Consider the following 15,132-nt stretch of genomic DNA (forward strand, 5'->3'; position numbering starts at 1 on the left):
ATAGTACCTACCTACCTATTCGAATTTTAAAATTTTAAAGTTATATAATTAAATTTCTTAAGTCAAGTCCAATACTAACCACCGTCAAGATGTATGTCTTTCCCATCACGTAACAATGGTATTCAACGATTGAGCGCGGGCCCGAAGCCAACGCGTAGAGGCCCTTCTTTAATGAAATGTAAGAGGTACACCGAACGGATACTACCTGGGCCATTTTTTTCAAAGTTGTCCCACCCCACTTTTTTTGGATTTGAAAATTTTTATGTGGTTTCCACTCAGAATCGCGAGCTCTTTCAATTCTAATAGGAGAAAAACGTGTCCCAAGGTTTTTTCCCGTTCCGTTACCATTTTTTCATACATTTGGTAAGGCAGTAACGGAATGCAAGGTTCGAAAAAATTTATGGAAATCTTGGGACATTTTTTTTCTCCTATCAGGATCGAAAGAGCTCGCGATTCTGAGTATTAATCGCGTAAAAAATACCCATGTTACAAAAAAAGTGGGGTGGACAACTTTGAAAAAAATGGCCCATTACCCATGGGACGCACGCAGAGGCAGCACTCGCCAGGATGTAAGGACTATTTGAGAATTTTGAGAATAAATGAAATCCAAAAGGAACTGGCACTAAATACTGGGCTATAGATGAAAGTGATGAACTAAAACGGTATCCAGTTTTATCTCCGGCAGACGGTGACGGCAGATTTGTATTATACAGAGTGGGGCCTGTAACAAAGGCGAAGAATTGAACTGTAGGCTATTCTCCTTATACTGATCAACATTTGTTCGGCGACTTTTAAAAATGGCTTGTATTTTGATTTTTATCACCCTTGAAAGTTTTTTCTAAGAGGCAATGTATTGCGAATTCTGTTAAGTCTAAAGTGTGACAGACAACGTCAATGACAACAATAATGGCGTACATTGAAGCTAATATTTATTTTGTATGAAAAATTAAAAATTTAAAGACTTCATAATTTTTAAAAGTCACTGAACAATTGTTGATCAGTATAAGGAGAATAGCCTACAGTTCAATTCTTCGCCTTTGTTGGCCCCACTCTGTATATACACACTGCATATTTAAACGGCCTTCTTTCTACTTTCTTAGTCTCGTGAAATCTGTTGTCAAGATAGACATCTTGACAACAGATTTAGACTCGTGAAAAGAAAAGTTTTTAATTACACGTGGAATAAAGGAACTCTAATTGTTCGAATTGGAACAAATTATCTCAACAAGTAAATTGTTTAAAAGCGTATTTGAAACTAATTATAATATTTTTCCAGACAGAATATTAATTAGTGAATCAAGTATTTTAGCTTTGTTATTTAAATTGTAATGATTAACATAATTAACTAACGTTTAAAATCTGTTAAAGGCAAGCGGCTTTGAAATTTGGAGAACCAAAGCACATATTTTTTTATGATGAATTTGCCTACTTCATGTCATTGTTTTTTGGATGAGACGTGCAATTTTATAGACGGTCAACCAAATCTTGGCACTAAAAAAAGGCGGCAAATTTGAAAAATGTAGAGTTGACCGGCCAATTGTCTTCATAAAACGCGTGCCTTCCTAAACTTTGACGTTGGCGGGATAGTCCGAGTTCTTAACAGCGACTTACTATGAGTGTACAGTCCCTGCTGGCAGAAAGCATGAAACTTGGCATGTATATAGCTTATAGGTTTATAAGAAAATATGGAAGTAGAAACACGCCGAGGTGTCAATGTTTCCCCTCTTTCCCCCCACTTTTGTATCCCTGATTTCAGTTTTTTAATATTTCCATGAAAACCGTGAAAGCTATCATCACGATGTCTAGGAGAAATATGTTCTTCATAAAATTCTCTACAATATTGTCTTTGGAAGTATAAAGCTAGAACTTATAATTTTCAAACTATGATCATTTTCCCCTAACGATATATCTCTTTGGTGACCTGAACGATAAGTAAGACTAGCGACTTTGCTCTTTTACCTGTGGCGATGTTGCTTCACAAATTTGTTCCTTGGGTCAAACTGATCCGATTTAGCTCAATAGTCATGAAATCGCACGTCACTACCCCCCACAAAGACAAGGGGAAAGGGCCGGTTTCCTCGGTGAAAACTATGCTTTACATCTTTTTGCTCTTAGTGACTAGGGCAAATCGTATATCATTTTCGTGTAATATAAGGACGAGTTAATCATTTCTGAAAAAATCGTTGCACCTTATCATACAAAAATAACGATTTGTCACTGTTCTCAACGTAAATGCATGATGTTCTTATAGAAACACAAACATCACTATATCTTATGCCTTTAATATTTGAGGAGTTCCCTCGACCTTTCCACGATTCCATCATCAGAACTGGGTTATTGGCTAATCTGTCCTATGTTTTATTTGTTGATAATTGCCGCGTTGTAACTGTAAATGCCATAACTTCCATACTTAATGAAATACATCGAAATTCATTATTTTGCTATAAAATCGTTATTTTTGTATGAAAAGGTGCAACGATTTTTTCAGAAATGATTAACTCGTCCCTATATTACACGAAAATTATATACGATTTGCCCTAGTCGCTAAGAGCAAAAAGAAGTAATGCATAGATTTCACCCAGGAAACCGGCCCTTTCCCTTTGTCTTTGTGGGGGGTAGTGACGTGCGATTTCGTGACTATTGAGCTAAATCGGATCAGTTTCACCCAAGGAACAATTTTGTGAAGCAACATCGCCATAGGTAAAAGAGCAAAGTCGCTAGTCTTACTTATCGTTCAGGTCATCAAAGAGAAATATTGTTAGGGGAAAATGAGCATAGTTTGAAAATTATAAGTTCTAGCTTTATACTTCCATAGACAATATTGTAGAGAATTTTATGAAGAATATACTTCTCCTAGACATCGTGATGATAGCTTTCACGGTTTTCATGGAAATATTAAAAAACTGAAATCAGGGATACAAAAGTTGGGGGAAAGAGGGGAAACATTGACACCTCGGCGTGTTTCTACTTCCATATTTTCTTATAAACCTATAAGCTATATACATGCCAAGTTTGATGCTTTCTGCCAGACCGGACTGTACATTTGGTTAAGAACTCGGACTAGAATCATCAACGAGCCATAATATCATGCCATTTTTTACCATTATTTGATTGACCGTATATATTGATATTAAGCTCAGAATACTTCCATTTTATCCCTATCCAACCGAAAAAAAACAGTTTGCTTACTTAGTTTTGAAATGCCATATGTTAAAACTGACAATTATTTTTAACAACCCGCTAATAACCTCACGATTGTCTCAGCTCGGGTGTAAAGGGGTATGGGTACACCATGTGACTCTCAAGGTTTAATCTCATGAAACAAACTCCTAATTTCGGATTTCCTAGAAAGTTACATTAGTTACGGTTACGGAACACACCGAAAATAATTCCGAGGAAAGCTCGTCTATCTAAAACTTCGAAGAATATTTTAAATCTTTACCAGTTCTAAGGTAATAAAGACGAAGTTTTAAAATAATTTATCGGTCCGATATACGTGAAACAAATGGGACGAGAAAGGTTGCTCTAGATTGTCTGAATTTCTTTCGCTTTAGTAGAATTAAATGTGAATTCTTTTTAGTGAAGATATTTTTCAAAGTTAACAGGTGCGCGAAGGCGATGGATGGATAAATTGTTCAGAAATGACATTTGAACTTAAGTCTCAATTTAAATTGATAAGTGGCGTTCCATATAAAAGGGTCCTGTCGCTTGAAGATTAGGTTCTTTGACGGCCAGTCTGGCTCAGTCGGTAGCGATAGTGACCCTGCCTGCTGAGCCGCGGTCCTGGGTTGGAATCCCGGTAAGGGCATATATTTGTGTGATGAGCACAGATAATTGTTTCTGAGTCATGGACGTAAGTATTTGTATATTATATATATCGTTGTCAGAGTACCCACAATACAAGCCTTCTTGAGCTTACCGTGGGGCTCAGTCAATCTGTGTAAGAATGACCTATAATGTCCTATTATGATACACTAATAGAAATTGTACTAAAAATGTCCTTATTAGTCATAAAACATTAGTTTCTGCAAAGGAAAGACACATTTAGAGGTAGATATATACTCAGCATGTAGGTACAGTCAACCAAGTAGAATCCTAGGCCACTCTAAATAGAACCCTGTTGTATTGACACCGTGCTTTGTTTGCTATTGAGTTTGACTTTTACTGTGAAAGGGTTCTAAAGATTTAGGTTGGTTGACTATACCTTTTAGTAGTAGACATCTCTCACACATGCACATGCATGTAGGTGACATGGATAAAACATGTTTACTTTTTAATGTTAGCGGAACAAGCCGTACACTGTAGTTGCCACACCGTATTCTTTTCCAGACCTAAGTTAATTTTAGATCTAGCAGAAACACATAATTGGATCGGAAAAAATACTATCTCGGGTGGGATGAATCTAAAACCACTGGATCTCTATTCACAGATTATTAATAAGTTACTTGTTTTTTGTTTCTTCTTTACTGAGTTAGATTTTAAAGTTTATGGTCAGCTATTCTCGGTCTTATCTTATTTTTGTATTAGATTTTTTGAGCTGAGGTGCGATGTTGCAGGCTTTAAGGTGGCGCTTCAGCACGTCTATGAATCGCAGAATCTGCACCCCGTGGCTGCGTTTTCCATCCTTGAGTTCCGAATAGAAAACGGATTTAGGGAGTCTAAAGTCATCCATGGAACAAACGTCAATCCTAAGTATGTTGCGTAAGCAACGCATGTGGAAATTGTCAAGCTTTCTGATATCTCCTTTGTACAGGCACCAAGACTCTGAAGCGTAGGTAAGTATTGGGAGTACCATGGCCTTGTACACAGAGAGTTTGGTTTGAAGTTTAAGATCGTGTGACTTCCAAACACGTTGGTTTAATTTACCAAATAAGGCTGCAGCTTTGGCTATGCGTGACGGAATTTCAGAGGCAAGGCGATTATCACTACGTATTTGGCTGCCAGATATTATACAGGCTGCAAAGTTGTGACATCTTTCATATGAAGTATCTAGTTGCAGAAACAACACCATATAAAAATGACGCCCAACGTGGGGCCACTATAATAATTATAGTGGCCCCACGTTGGGCGTCATTTTTAAAAGGTAAGTTGTACGAAAACAATCAGTTTTTTACACCACATAAGGTGCAAATATAAAGCATAAAAAATGAATAAATAAATAAATAAATACATATTGGGGACATCTTACACAGATCAACTTAGTCCCAAACCAAGCAAAGCTTGTACTATGGGTGCTAAGCGACGATATACATACTTAAATAGATAAATACATACTTATATACATAGAAAACGTCCATGACTCAGGAACAAATATCTGTGCTCATCACACAAATAAATGCCCTTACCGGGATTCGAACCCAGGACCGCCGCTCAGCAGGCAGGGTCACTACCGACTGAGCCAGACCGGTCGTCAACCAATAAAAAATCAAACTGAAATAGATAATATCTATTGTCTATTATCTATAGGCCCCTAAAGATCGTTAAATTAAATCTGTCTCAATTCGTGTTACTTACTTTTCCTCTGTAAATAAACCGTATTTGAATTTCAGACTATAAATATATCTACTTCAAGGATTATTCATACCTACACATCGGTTCTTTATTCAAGGCAATTACAGATAGGTACATTTAGCCAACTTCCATTCAGTAGGATCCACTTTTTGAACAATTCGGTACCGTGTAGGTTCGACGGCTGAAGCCAGAGATGGGCATGTTGCCAACACAGACCCCATTCCATTCCGGTCCGGTGATTTTTCTATCAGCTTATCGCTGAAAATATTATCAGTATCACATACCATCTATAGTATTTTCAGTAAATAATTAAGCTTTTACCATGCGTATTTATTATTTTAGGACATGTTTCTAAATGGATTAGCAACGCACATGTGACACCCCTTGAGTTGCAGGCGTCCATAGGTTACGGCGACCGCATTCCATCAGGCGGACCTTATGCCTGTTTGCCACCGATGTGGTACCAAAAAAAAAGTTAGTGGAGGAAAATTAATGTAATTTTTGGTACATGTAAGTAAAAGATTGGGAGCGCTGTTCACAAATAATGTCCTTTTCTACGTCGTTTAAGTTACTGACTAAGGTAAGAGTGCATGGAAGTCACACTACCACATTAAGATGATTTGCGCCAAGTATGTCACAGGTTCAAAAATGTATCAAATATTTGTAGTAAAGGAGCAGAAACCAATTTAACAACACAAAGCTCGGTTCGCAATTGTACGATTTTCTACTGTATAAAGTTTCTTGTAAAGGTTATCATTTCATTGGGTGAGCATTTCTTTTTTTTTGCCAATAAAAAAAAATTGATTGTTTTAGGGAATTTTAGGTCAATTGTACTCAGAATCACGAGTACTTTCAATCTCACTGGGAGAAAAAAAGTGTCCCAGAATTTCCATACATTTTTGTTACTTTCCTATTTTGTTACCCCGTACAACATGTACGGAAAATGGAAACAAAATAAGAAAAAATCGTATGGGACAATTTTTTTAACTACTAGGATTGAAAAAGCTAGTAATTCTGAGTAGAAATAGCATATTTTTTTTTAAATATCACACTTCATAAAAGTGGCAAAAAAAAGAAATGCTCGGGTATGAGATGATTTCTGCGAAATGATTTTACCTGTGGTTTTACTTTACCTACCTATTTTTTTTAGGATGCCTTTTCGTTTTATTCATTGTAAGTGATTTTTTATTAACGTTATTTTTATTTCATTTTCTTATTATTATATTTATTTTATTTATTTCTTTTCTTAGATTAGGTTTTTTACAATATGAGTATAAAAGTAAAATAAAATAAAACACTTACAAAACAATATAAAACATATAAACACATTATAAAAAACCTAACCTAGGGTGCCGCCAGCAGCGGGGCAGGGCCCAAGCTGCCGGTGGTTAGGGCTGCAGAGAGAGGAACCGTCGGACTATCCGCGCTGTGTCCAAAATCACCGCCTTCTGCATCTGGCCCTTGATCCAACCACCGAGCGAGAGTCTCTTAAGATGTTGGTCGAGACTCTTCGCTATGAGACCGTTCGCTGAAACGACTATCGGGACAATGATCGTTGAATCAACATCCCACATGGTGGTTATCTCGTGAGCCAAGTCTAGGTACTTACTGGACTTGTCCTTCTCGGCTTTCACGAGATTCTCATCATGGGGGATGGTGATGTCAACGAGCACGGCCCGGCGTTGCGGTCGATCTATTATCACAATGTCAGGCTTATTGGCTACAATAGTCCTGTCAGTGATAATAGATCGATCCCAATAGAGCGTGGCACGGCCATTTTCAAGAACTGGCGCAGTACTTGTAGTACGGTACTTCGCGGTCCACAAGGCCGTATTGAAGAGCAAGCTGCTGGTGAATGATCCGGGCTACGAGATTATGCCTGTGCAAGTACTCACCGTTAGCAAGATGAGAACAACCGGAAATGATATGCCTGAGCAGAGATGGGCGCTGACGGGTAAATACCGGGAAAATACCCATATCTACCCAATCTACCCGGTATTTACCCGTATCTACCCAAATGAGCGGGTATAAAAAATAATCTATGAAATTAAAGATTATTCTTAATTTACATGACTGAAATATATTTTTCTACTAAAATAAATATATTTATTTGACTAACTAATATTAAAATGTTAACAGAGATTCCAAATATTCCATATATCATGTGTAATTTACCACATTCAATTAAAAAGTTGTATTCCCCAGATGTTTTAGGCCCACTAAGTATTCAAATAACTTACTTAACTTAAACACGGTGGACAGACAAATTCAGATTCATTAGCCAATGAGGTCACAGCTTTGCAAAACGCCAGGTAGGTGCATCCGTATTGAAAGGGTGCAATAAGTCACTTGACCGGTCAGTTACTGTTTTTTATTTTTATTTATGGGATAATACTTATACTTTAGTTTGTACTTAGCTAAACAAGCGCCACGTCCATGTGTGATTTTAATTAACACTTGCTTTGAATTCGGACTGTAATAATGCCTTCTATGTGACTTCGGCTAGATACTGGACTTCGGCTAGATAGTAGGCTTTACCAAACAAACAGCAAGTAACATTTTAGTGCTATAATTTTGGTTTTCGACGCTAAAAGCTACTATAGATGTCGTATAAAGGTTTTCGGCGTGACCGCCTGTCGTATAAAAGCCTCCAGTAACACCTTTTAGCTCTATAAGCTTGTACCGCTAAAAGGTGTTATTAGGAAGTGATGTAAACGTTTATATCACCATTTTATAGAGCCGCTATAGGCCTGGTCTATAACAGGATCAAATATGACTACTATAGGTCTATATTATTGTATCATAGTGTTAGGAATCACTGCTATGCAATCAATTTGCGCTATTAAGGTTCCTGACAAGCCGCTATAGTTGTTGCGTTATACAGCTAAAAGGTGTTATTAGGAAGTGATGTAAACGTTTATATCACCATTTTATACAGCCGCTATAGGCCTGGTCTATAACAGGATCAAATAAAAACAATATTATTGTATAATAGTGTTAGGAATCACTGTTATGCTATCAATTTGAGCTATTAAGGTTACCAACAAGCCGCTTATAGTATTTTTAGTAGTTGTGTTTTAACAGATTTAAAACCTAACTATACCACTATTTTGGGATATAGTAGCTTTGGGAAACACTGCTATAGTATTTAACACTGTATAGTAGTGATATGAATACCATTATAGAGCTATTTTGCTGTATAATGAAGTTTTCAGGATACGTTTATATAGCTTTGAAAAGGTTATAGTCGTTTTCTAATGCCTTTTATATCTCATCGCCGTATACGCCACAATGACTCTTTAAATATCACAGACCTGTTGAATAATGGTTTCGGTATCTCTTTTAAAACACAATAGCGTTATAGCTGAGTTTACTATATGTTTTATAAACCAAATCAGATATATAAGAGTAGAAAACGATTACTTTTAAATGACAATTTTGACCTTAAAAGGCTGCTTTATGGTGTTTTTACATCGTTATTATGAAATCAGGCCAAAAATTTGGTATCTGGTTCCGTACAGTGTTTTTCTAGAAATTAACTTTAAAAATACACATAGCGACCAATTGTAGTTTAGATTTGTCATACTAAAAAGAAAACAACATTTATTAATACTGTTTAAAAGATCTTTCTATAGTAAAACATTGAGAACAAGTATTGTTTTCTATAGAAAGAACTTATAAGTTAAACTGGATCATAGTTAAATTCTCATGCAACCCTAATTGAATCCACGGTGGCGGGCTTATGGCAGTGAATGCGTATGATAAGTGATATAGTCGAACTATAAAAGCGTATGTTTTACTTCTTGGATCCATAGTAGAAACTATGGTGCCAATAATTTTATTGTATTAAATTATATTTATTTATTTTATTCAAAACATGTATAAATCGAGGGCGCATTTAAAATACTCCATTAAACTAATATTCTTTTAACGGTAAAATTTCCATCGCATACCTTTTTGCAGTAACGATGGAAGTATACGAAATCCAAATTATGTTAATTGACACTAAACTTCACAAGTTCACACGCCACTTTTCGTTAAGTTCCTCGTTTAGAACAGTTTTTAGGGTTCCGTAGTCAACTAGGAACCCTTATAGTTTCGCCATGTCTGTCTGTCCGTCCGTCCGTCCGTCCGTCCGTCCGCGGATAATCTCAGTAACCGTTAGCACTAGAAAGCTGAAATTTGGTACCAATATGTATATCAATCACGCCAACAAAGTGCAAAAATAAAAAATGGAAAAAAATGTTTTATTAGGGTACCCCTCCTACATGTAAAGTGGGGGCTGATATTTTTGTTCATTCCAACCCCAACGTGTGATATATTGTTGGATAGGTATTAAAAAATTAGTAAGGGTTTGCTAAGATCGTTTTTTGATAATATTAATATTTTCGGAAATAATCGCTCCTAAAGGAAAAAAAGTGCGTCCCCCCCCCCCCTCTAACTTTTGAACCATATGTTTAAAAAATATAAAAAAAAATCACAAAAGTAGAACTTTATAAATACTTTCTAGGAAAATTGTTTTGAACTCGATAGGTTCAGTGGTTTTTGAGAAAAATACGGAAAACTACGGAACCCTACACTGAGCGTGGCCCGACACGCTCTTGGCCGGTTTTTGTTAAATATTACACACATTAAATTATTTTAGAAATTTCGCATTAAAAGGGACGGCAACTGCTATTATAGAACAAAATAACCTGTATAACGGAATCTCAAATGCTACTATAGCATAAATTGATACTATAATAGCGTTACTGTGTCCTCTATGTCAACAAATTAGCACAATAGTCATCATTATATCACCATTATAGACCTTAAACGTCACGGATGATACTGCTATAGGCCTATTATATCACTAAATGGCTGCATAATTGCGCCAAATCGGCTCTACAGTACCAATATAGGACCATTTAGTGTGATTTAATTTGATGTCCTCGACCACTATAGGACCAGAAATTGTTACTTGAGAGGAACTATAATAAGCACACAAAATTTAATCCCCATCGGTTCAGCCGTTTAGGAGGAGGAGGTAACAAACACACAAGCATGTCAATGATATTTAACAAATTCCTTATTCAATACAAATACTTCGATATATGTTTATAGAACTATATTAATAAAATATAAATATATTATACAATACCAAGAAAACATTTTTTCACGATTAAATTCAATTTATGACCCATTTTATAACAATATTTATTTATACCCACCCATTAGGGTAGAAAAGGTAAATATCGGGTAGATTGGGTAAATACCCGGTAAATACCCGATATCTACCCCGGGTATTTTCCCGCCGCCCATCTCTGCCTGAGTGATTCTCCGGGACGGCGGCATGCCCGACAAATGCCGACCGTGCCGTCCTTCAGGATATATTTCCGGTAGTTGTTCGTCATCATAACTTCGTCCGCAATTGCACAGGCAAAACCCTCAGTTTCTCCGAAGAGGTCCCCGAATCGTAACCAGTTCACCGATGCGAGCAGGTCTACATCGGGTCCCGTGAGGGCCTTGTAGATCCGCCCGTGTAGCTGCTTGCTCTCCCATACCGCCTTGCGGTCCGCAGTACTTAGTACCACAGGTTTGCGCCAGTTCACTGCCACCACATCACGATGCATCCCACACTCGTTGTTAAGGAAGTAATTCCTGAGATTGTACACCTCACGGTTGTGGAGATTTTTGGCGTTTAGGAAGCCTCGACCTCCGCACTTCCGTGGGATGTACAATCTCATAACAGACGAGCGCGGGTGTAACATACGGTGTGTGGTAAGCAGTGACCGGACCCTCCGATCCAGGGCGTCCAGCTCGGTCTGTGTCCACCTTAGTATGCCAAAGGAGTATGTCAGTAGAGGCATTACCCAGGCGTTAAAGGCGCGCACTTTGTTGCCTCCTGACAAAAGACTGTTAAGGACTTTTGTCAGCCGACTGAAAAAGCGCTCCTTCACCGACCGTCTAATGCCAACATCCTCAATACCCAACGACTGTGACATACCAAGGTACTTATAGGTTTCTGATTCAGAGATAGATCTGAACGACATCGTCTCAGAAAGTTGTAAATTTTCTGAATTTACAACCTCCCCCCGCTGTACATGCATAACCGCACACTTATCGACACCAAACTCCATTCTGATGGCGGTACTGAAAACTTCTGTGTTTTTCAGTAGCACCATCAGGTCTTGGGTGTTCGGTGCAAATAGTTTGAGATCGTCCATGTACAGAAGGTGAGAGATGACTTCACCCTCTCTCCGAAGCCGGCAACCTAGCCCAGAATCCTTCAGCAGGGTGCTGAGGGGATTCAGAGCTAGGCAGAACCATAAAGGACTCAGACTATCACCCTGGAATATACCTCGCTCAATCCTTATGAAGTCCTGCGGACCAGGGGGCATCCCTACCTCCTGGTTGACGAAGGACTGTGGTCCACTGCCTCATACATGCGGCCAGGAAGGATATTAGAGCTGTATCAAGTTTATACAGCTCCAATATCCGCCTCAGCCATGAGTGAGGCACCGAATCATAGGCCTTCTTATAGTCAATCCAAGCGGCCGAGATGGCCCCCTTGTTCCGCCGAACTTGTTGGCAAATGGTCATGTCTATGAGGAGGAGCTCTTTAGTACCACGGGACCCAACCCTACATCCATTTTGAGCGGTGGCCAAAATGTTGTTTGCGACAATATGCGCGTTAATTTTTGCTCTCAAAATGGATGTAAGGAGCTTGTAGAGTGTAGGCAAGCACGTAATGGGTCTGTAGTTTTTTGCTTTCGTGGTACTACCGGACTTATTATTATTGTTATTTGCTTAAATTTCTTATTTACTTGTTGTTATATCTTATTGCTTAATTATTTTAATTTTTAATTATTACAGAAAAGTTGAACAGTTATTTCATTAAACAACAACCATTGCCGTTACTTATTTGTTTCCTACTATTTATAATATTAATACAAAGATGGAGAATCACACATCCCTGTCATGAATGTCATGATCCGTGGGGTGCAGATAATTAAATAAAATTGAATAATTTACGAGTACGTTTTACCGCGGAATGTCACGGGCAGGGTATGTCAAAATATAAAATAAAAGGTCGCGTCATGCGCACTAGCGCTTCGGCTCGCGGGGTCCCAGTCAGTCGCTTCGCGATTACCGAACGAGCCTCTATGTGTTCTCCGTTCGAAACTCGCCCGTTCGAACGCGCCGTTTAAAATTTTAAATTTGGAACACGTGTGTGCATTGGACGGTATTTGACAGTGTTTTGAAGTGTTGTGAACTTTTGTGTTATGACATATGTAGTTTGTCGGTTAATGAAGGAAGTTTGAAAGGAAAAATAAGGTTAGTTTCGTTTGTTAAAAACTTTAGTTTTATGTTTATTTATTGGCTTAAGATTTTGATGCCCGTTCTTAAGAAAATATTCCACATTCTACCAGAATTGAAAAGTAAGGTCATAGTATAGACATTGTGTTAGTTTACGTTCGCTTACTATACTTTTCACTCACACGCAGAGTAGCACGTACTTTATTTAATTTTCAATATATAAAACATACCTAGTGTTATTTGCGAAACGTATGTCGATTTTATATGTATGCCTAATATATTATTGTAAGTTAAAAAGGAAAGAAGGAGGCGCGACGCGGCAAAGAAGTTTAATAGTAAAATTTCGTGAAATGAACGACCCTTCTCACATTCTCACAAGAAATTAATTGTAAATATATTACTTCATATATTGATTGAATCAAAATAAATATTTTTAATTAAATTAGACATTCAGTTAAAGAGTGCTTATTGTCGATTGCTAATAAAACTCTTTTCCCATGATACTTTCAATATCAAATCGATCTTATCGATAACCGACAATGTCGTACCTTTTAATTTATTTTGTCACATTTTTTTAATAAAACATACAGTAACAAACCAATCACGGACAGTTTAAGAAATTGTTTAACCTATTTTTGATATTTCACTGATACATATAAAAATTCTACCACTAAGCGTGTTAAATCTTGAATCTATATCCTTCTTTTACATTTCAAGCGTAATGCAGAATAGATACTGCTATTGGTTTCCTCATAGTTAACTAATTAAAACGAGGTGTTTTTTCTCCAATCATGGACGTCAGTTCTCCAGTAATAAATGCCCTATTATGGACAGTGAAATAAGTTTAATATTTTACTTTTAAAGCCAACTGATACTATATCAAATTACATAGTATGTTTTATACCCTATCTCATGGCTAATGCAGTAAGTAAAAGTCATTCAAATTTACACCGAGTATTATTTTTTTATTATTTTATACATGAACTCAACTCTCTCAGCAACATTAAGTACTAAGAATTCGTCGTGATTGAACACAACTCTCTTAACAACATTACTAAGAGTTTTGAATGATTCACGGTTATTTTCATTAGACTTATATTGACTCTGTGATCATGATGATTTTATGATCATAATGCATGCAACTGCGTCCAAATATCGGGAGCTCGACAAAAATCAAAAAGGTAATCACAGTCTATATTCCGGTCAATATAAGTCTACCATTACTAAGAATTCGTCCTAATATATTTTTCAGTAAACTAATGACTTTCATCTTACCTCCTAATCCTTCATAAATAACCGAATTAAATAAAACTTCAATTGACCAGTTCTATGAGTCCTGTTCATGGTACAATGCCGTCAGTTTTTAGAAACAAATTTTAGATACTTATTTTTAAGGATTTGTATTTTTTTTTGTCCATAATGGCATCACCGTCCATTATATAGGGTATTTTACATTACGTATAACGAACACATACACACCCACACATATCACCCCTCTCATTTTGCTTCGGGCTCGGAGGAAATATAAACTGGAGTAGCCTTCATGTTGCGTCTACGTACAAATAATTCTGCCAAGATTCGCGGGAGGTGAGGAAATAACACATGTAAAGGAGTACTCACAAATGCAAAAAATATTATTGTCAATACACACGCATATTATGATAAAAAAATAACACATGCTCATTATGATGCACACAGATATATCACACATGGAAATACTTCGTAGAAACACAGTGTATACGGACACTAAATGCGCACGTGTGTGTCTCAAACTATAGGGATAAGCAGGCATCGATAACTGAAGTCGATAATAATTAATCAAGCAAATTATAATTTTAATGATTTCGTTGTTTTTTCTAGATCTGTTTAATGTTTGGCACTATTATAATCATATTAAAATTCACTAATGACAATCCTGGGTAGTAGGTATCACGCGGGTGGACTAGCGATGGATAATGGGATTAGTAGGTAAAGGAATATTTGACATTTTGACAAAACATTAATTTATTTTTCCAGACTAACTAATCAACAACGTTTACTGCGGTTGGTGGTACTAAATCATTATAGACAAACTTGGTTAAATAAATAAACTAGAAATGGTTTAGTCTTCATTAACTGTTATCAATACTGGTTCAAAGTGAAAAGTTTATTAAGTACATGTAATAAAACTCAAATCATTCTCTTTCGGAAAATTGCAAATATATTTCAAATGAATTGTGTGATCAAGGTTTGCAAATCATACTTTTCTATCGATAGTTGGTATTTCATCGACCATGCCCACATCTCTACGACCAAGTCTCGGGCAGGTGAATTTTCTAATTT

General features: G+C 36.9%; 1 protein-coding gene across 1 annotated transcript in view; it reads left to right on the forward strand.

The window, feature by feature from the left end:
• The first annotated feature begins 12,653 nt into the window (after window positions 1-12,653).
• LOC125233919 (hemicentin-2-like) overlaps window positions 12,654-15,132 on the forward strand; it is a 190,663-nt gene continuing 188,184 nt past the window's right edge. The window contains 1 exon segment of the mRNA XM_048140091.1: window positions 12,654-12,828. The gene's annotated coding sequence lies outside the window, so the exon portion shown is untranslated.

Source organism: Leguminivora glycinivorella, chromosome 15 (assembly GCF_023078275.1).
Source record: "Leguminivora glycinivorella isolate SPB_JAAS2020 chromosome 15, LegGlyc_1.1, whole genome shotgun sequence".
Taxonomy (NCBI): Eukaryota; Metazoa; Arthropoda; class Insecta; order Lepidoptera; family Tortricidae; genus Leguminivora; species Leguminivora glycinivorella.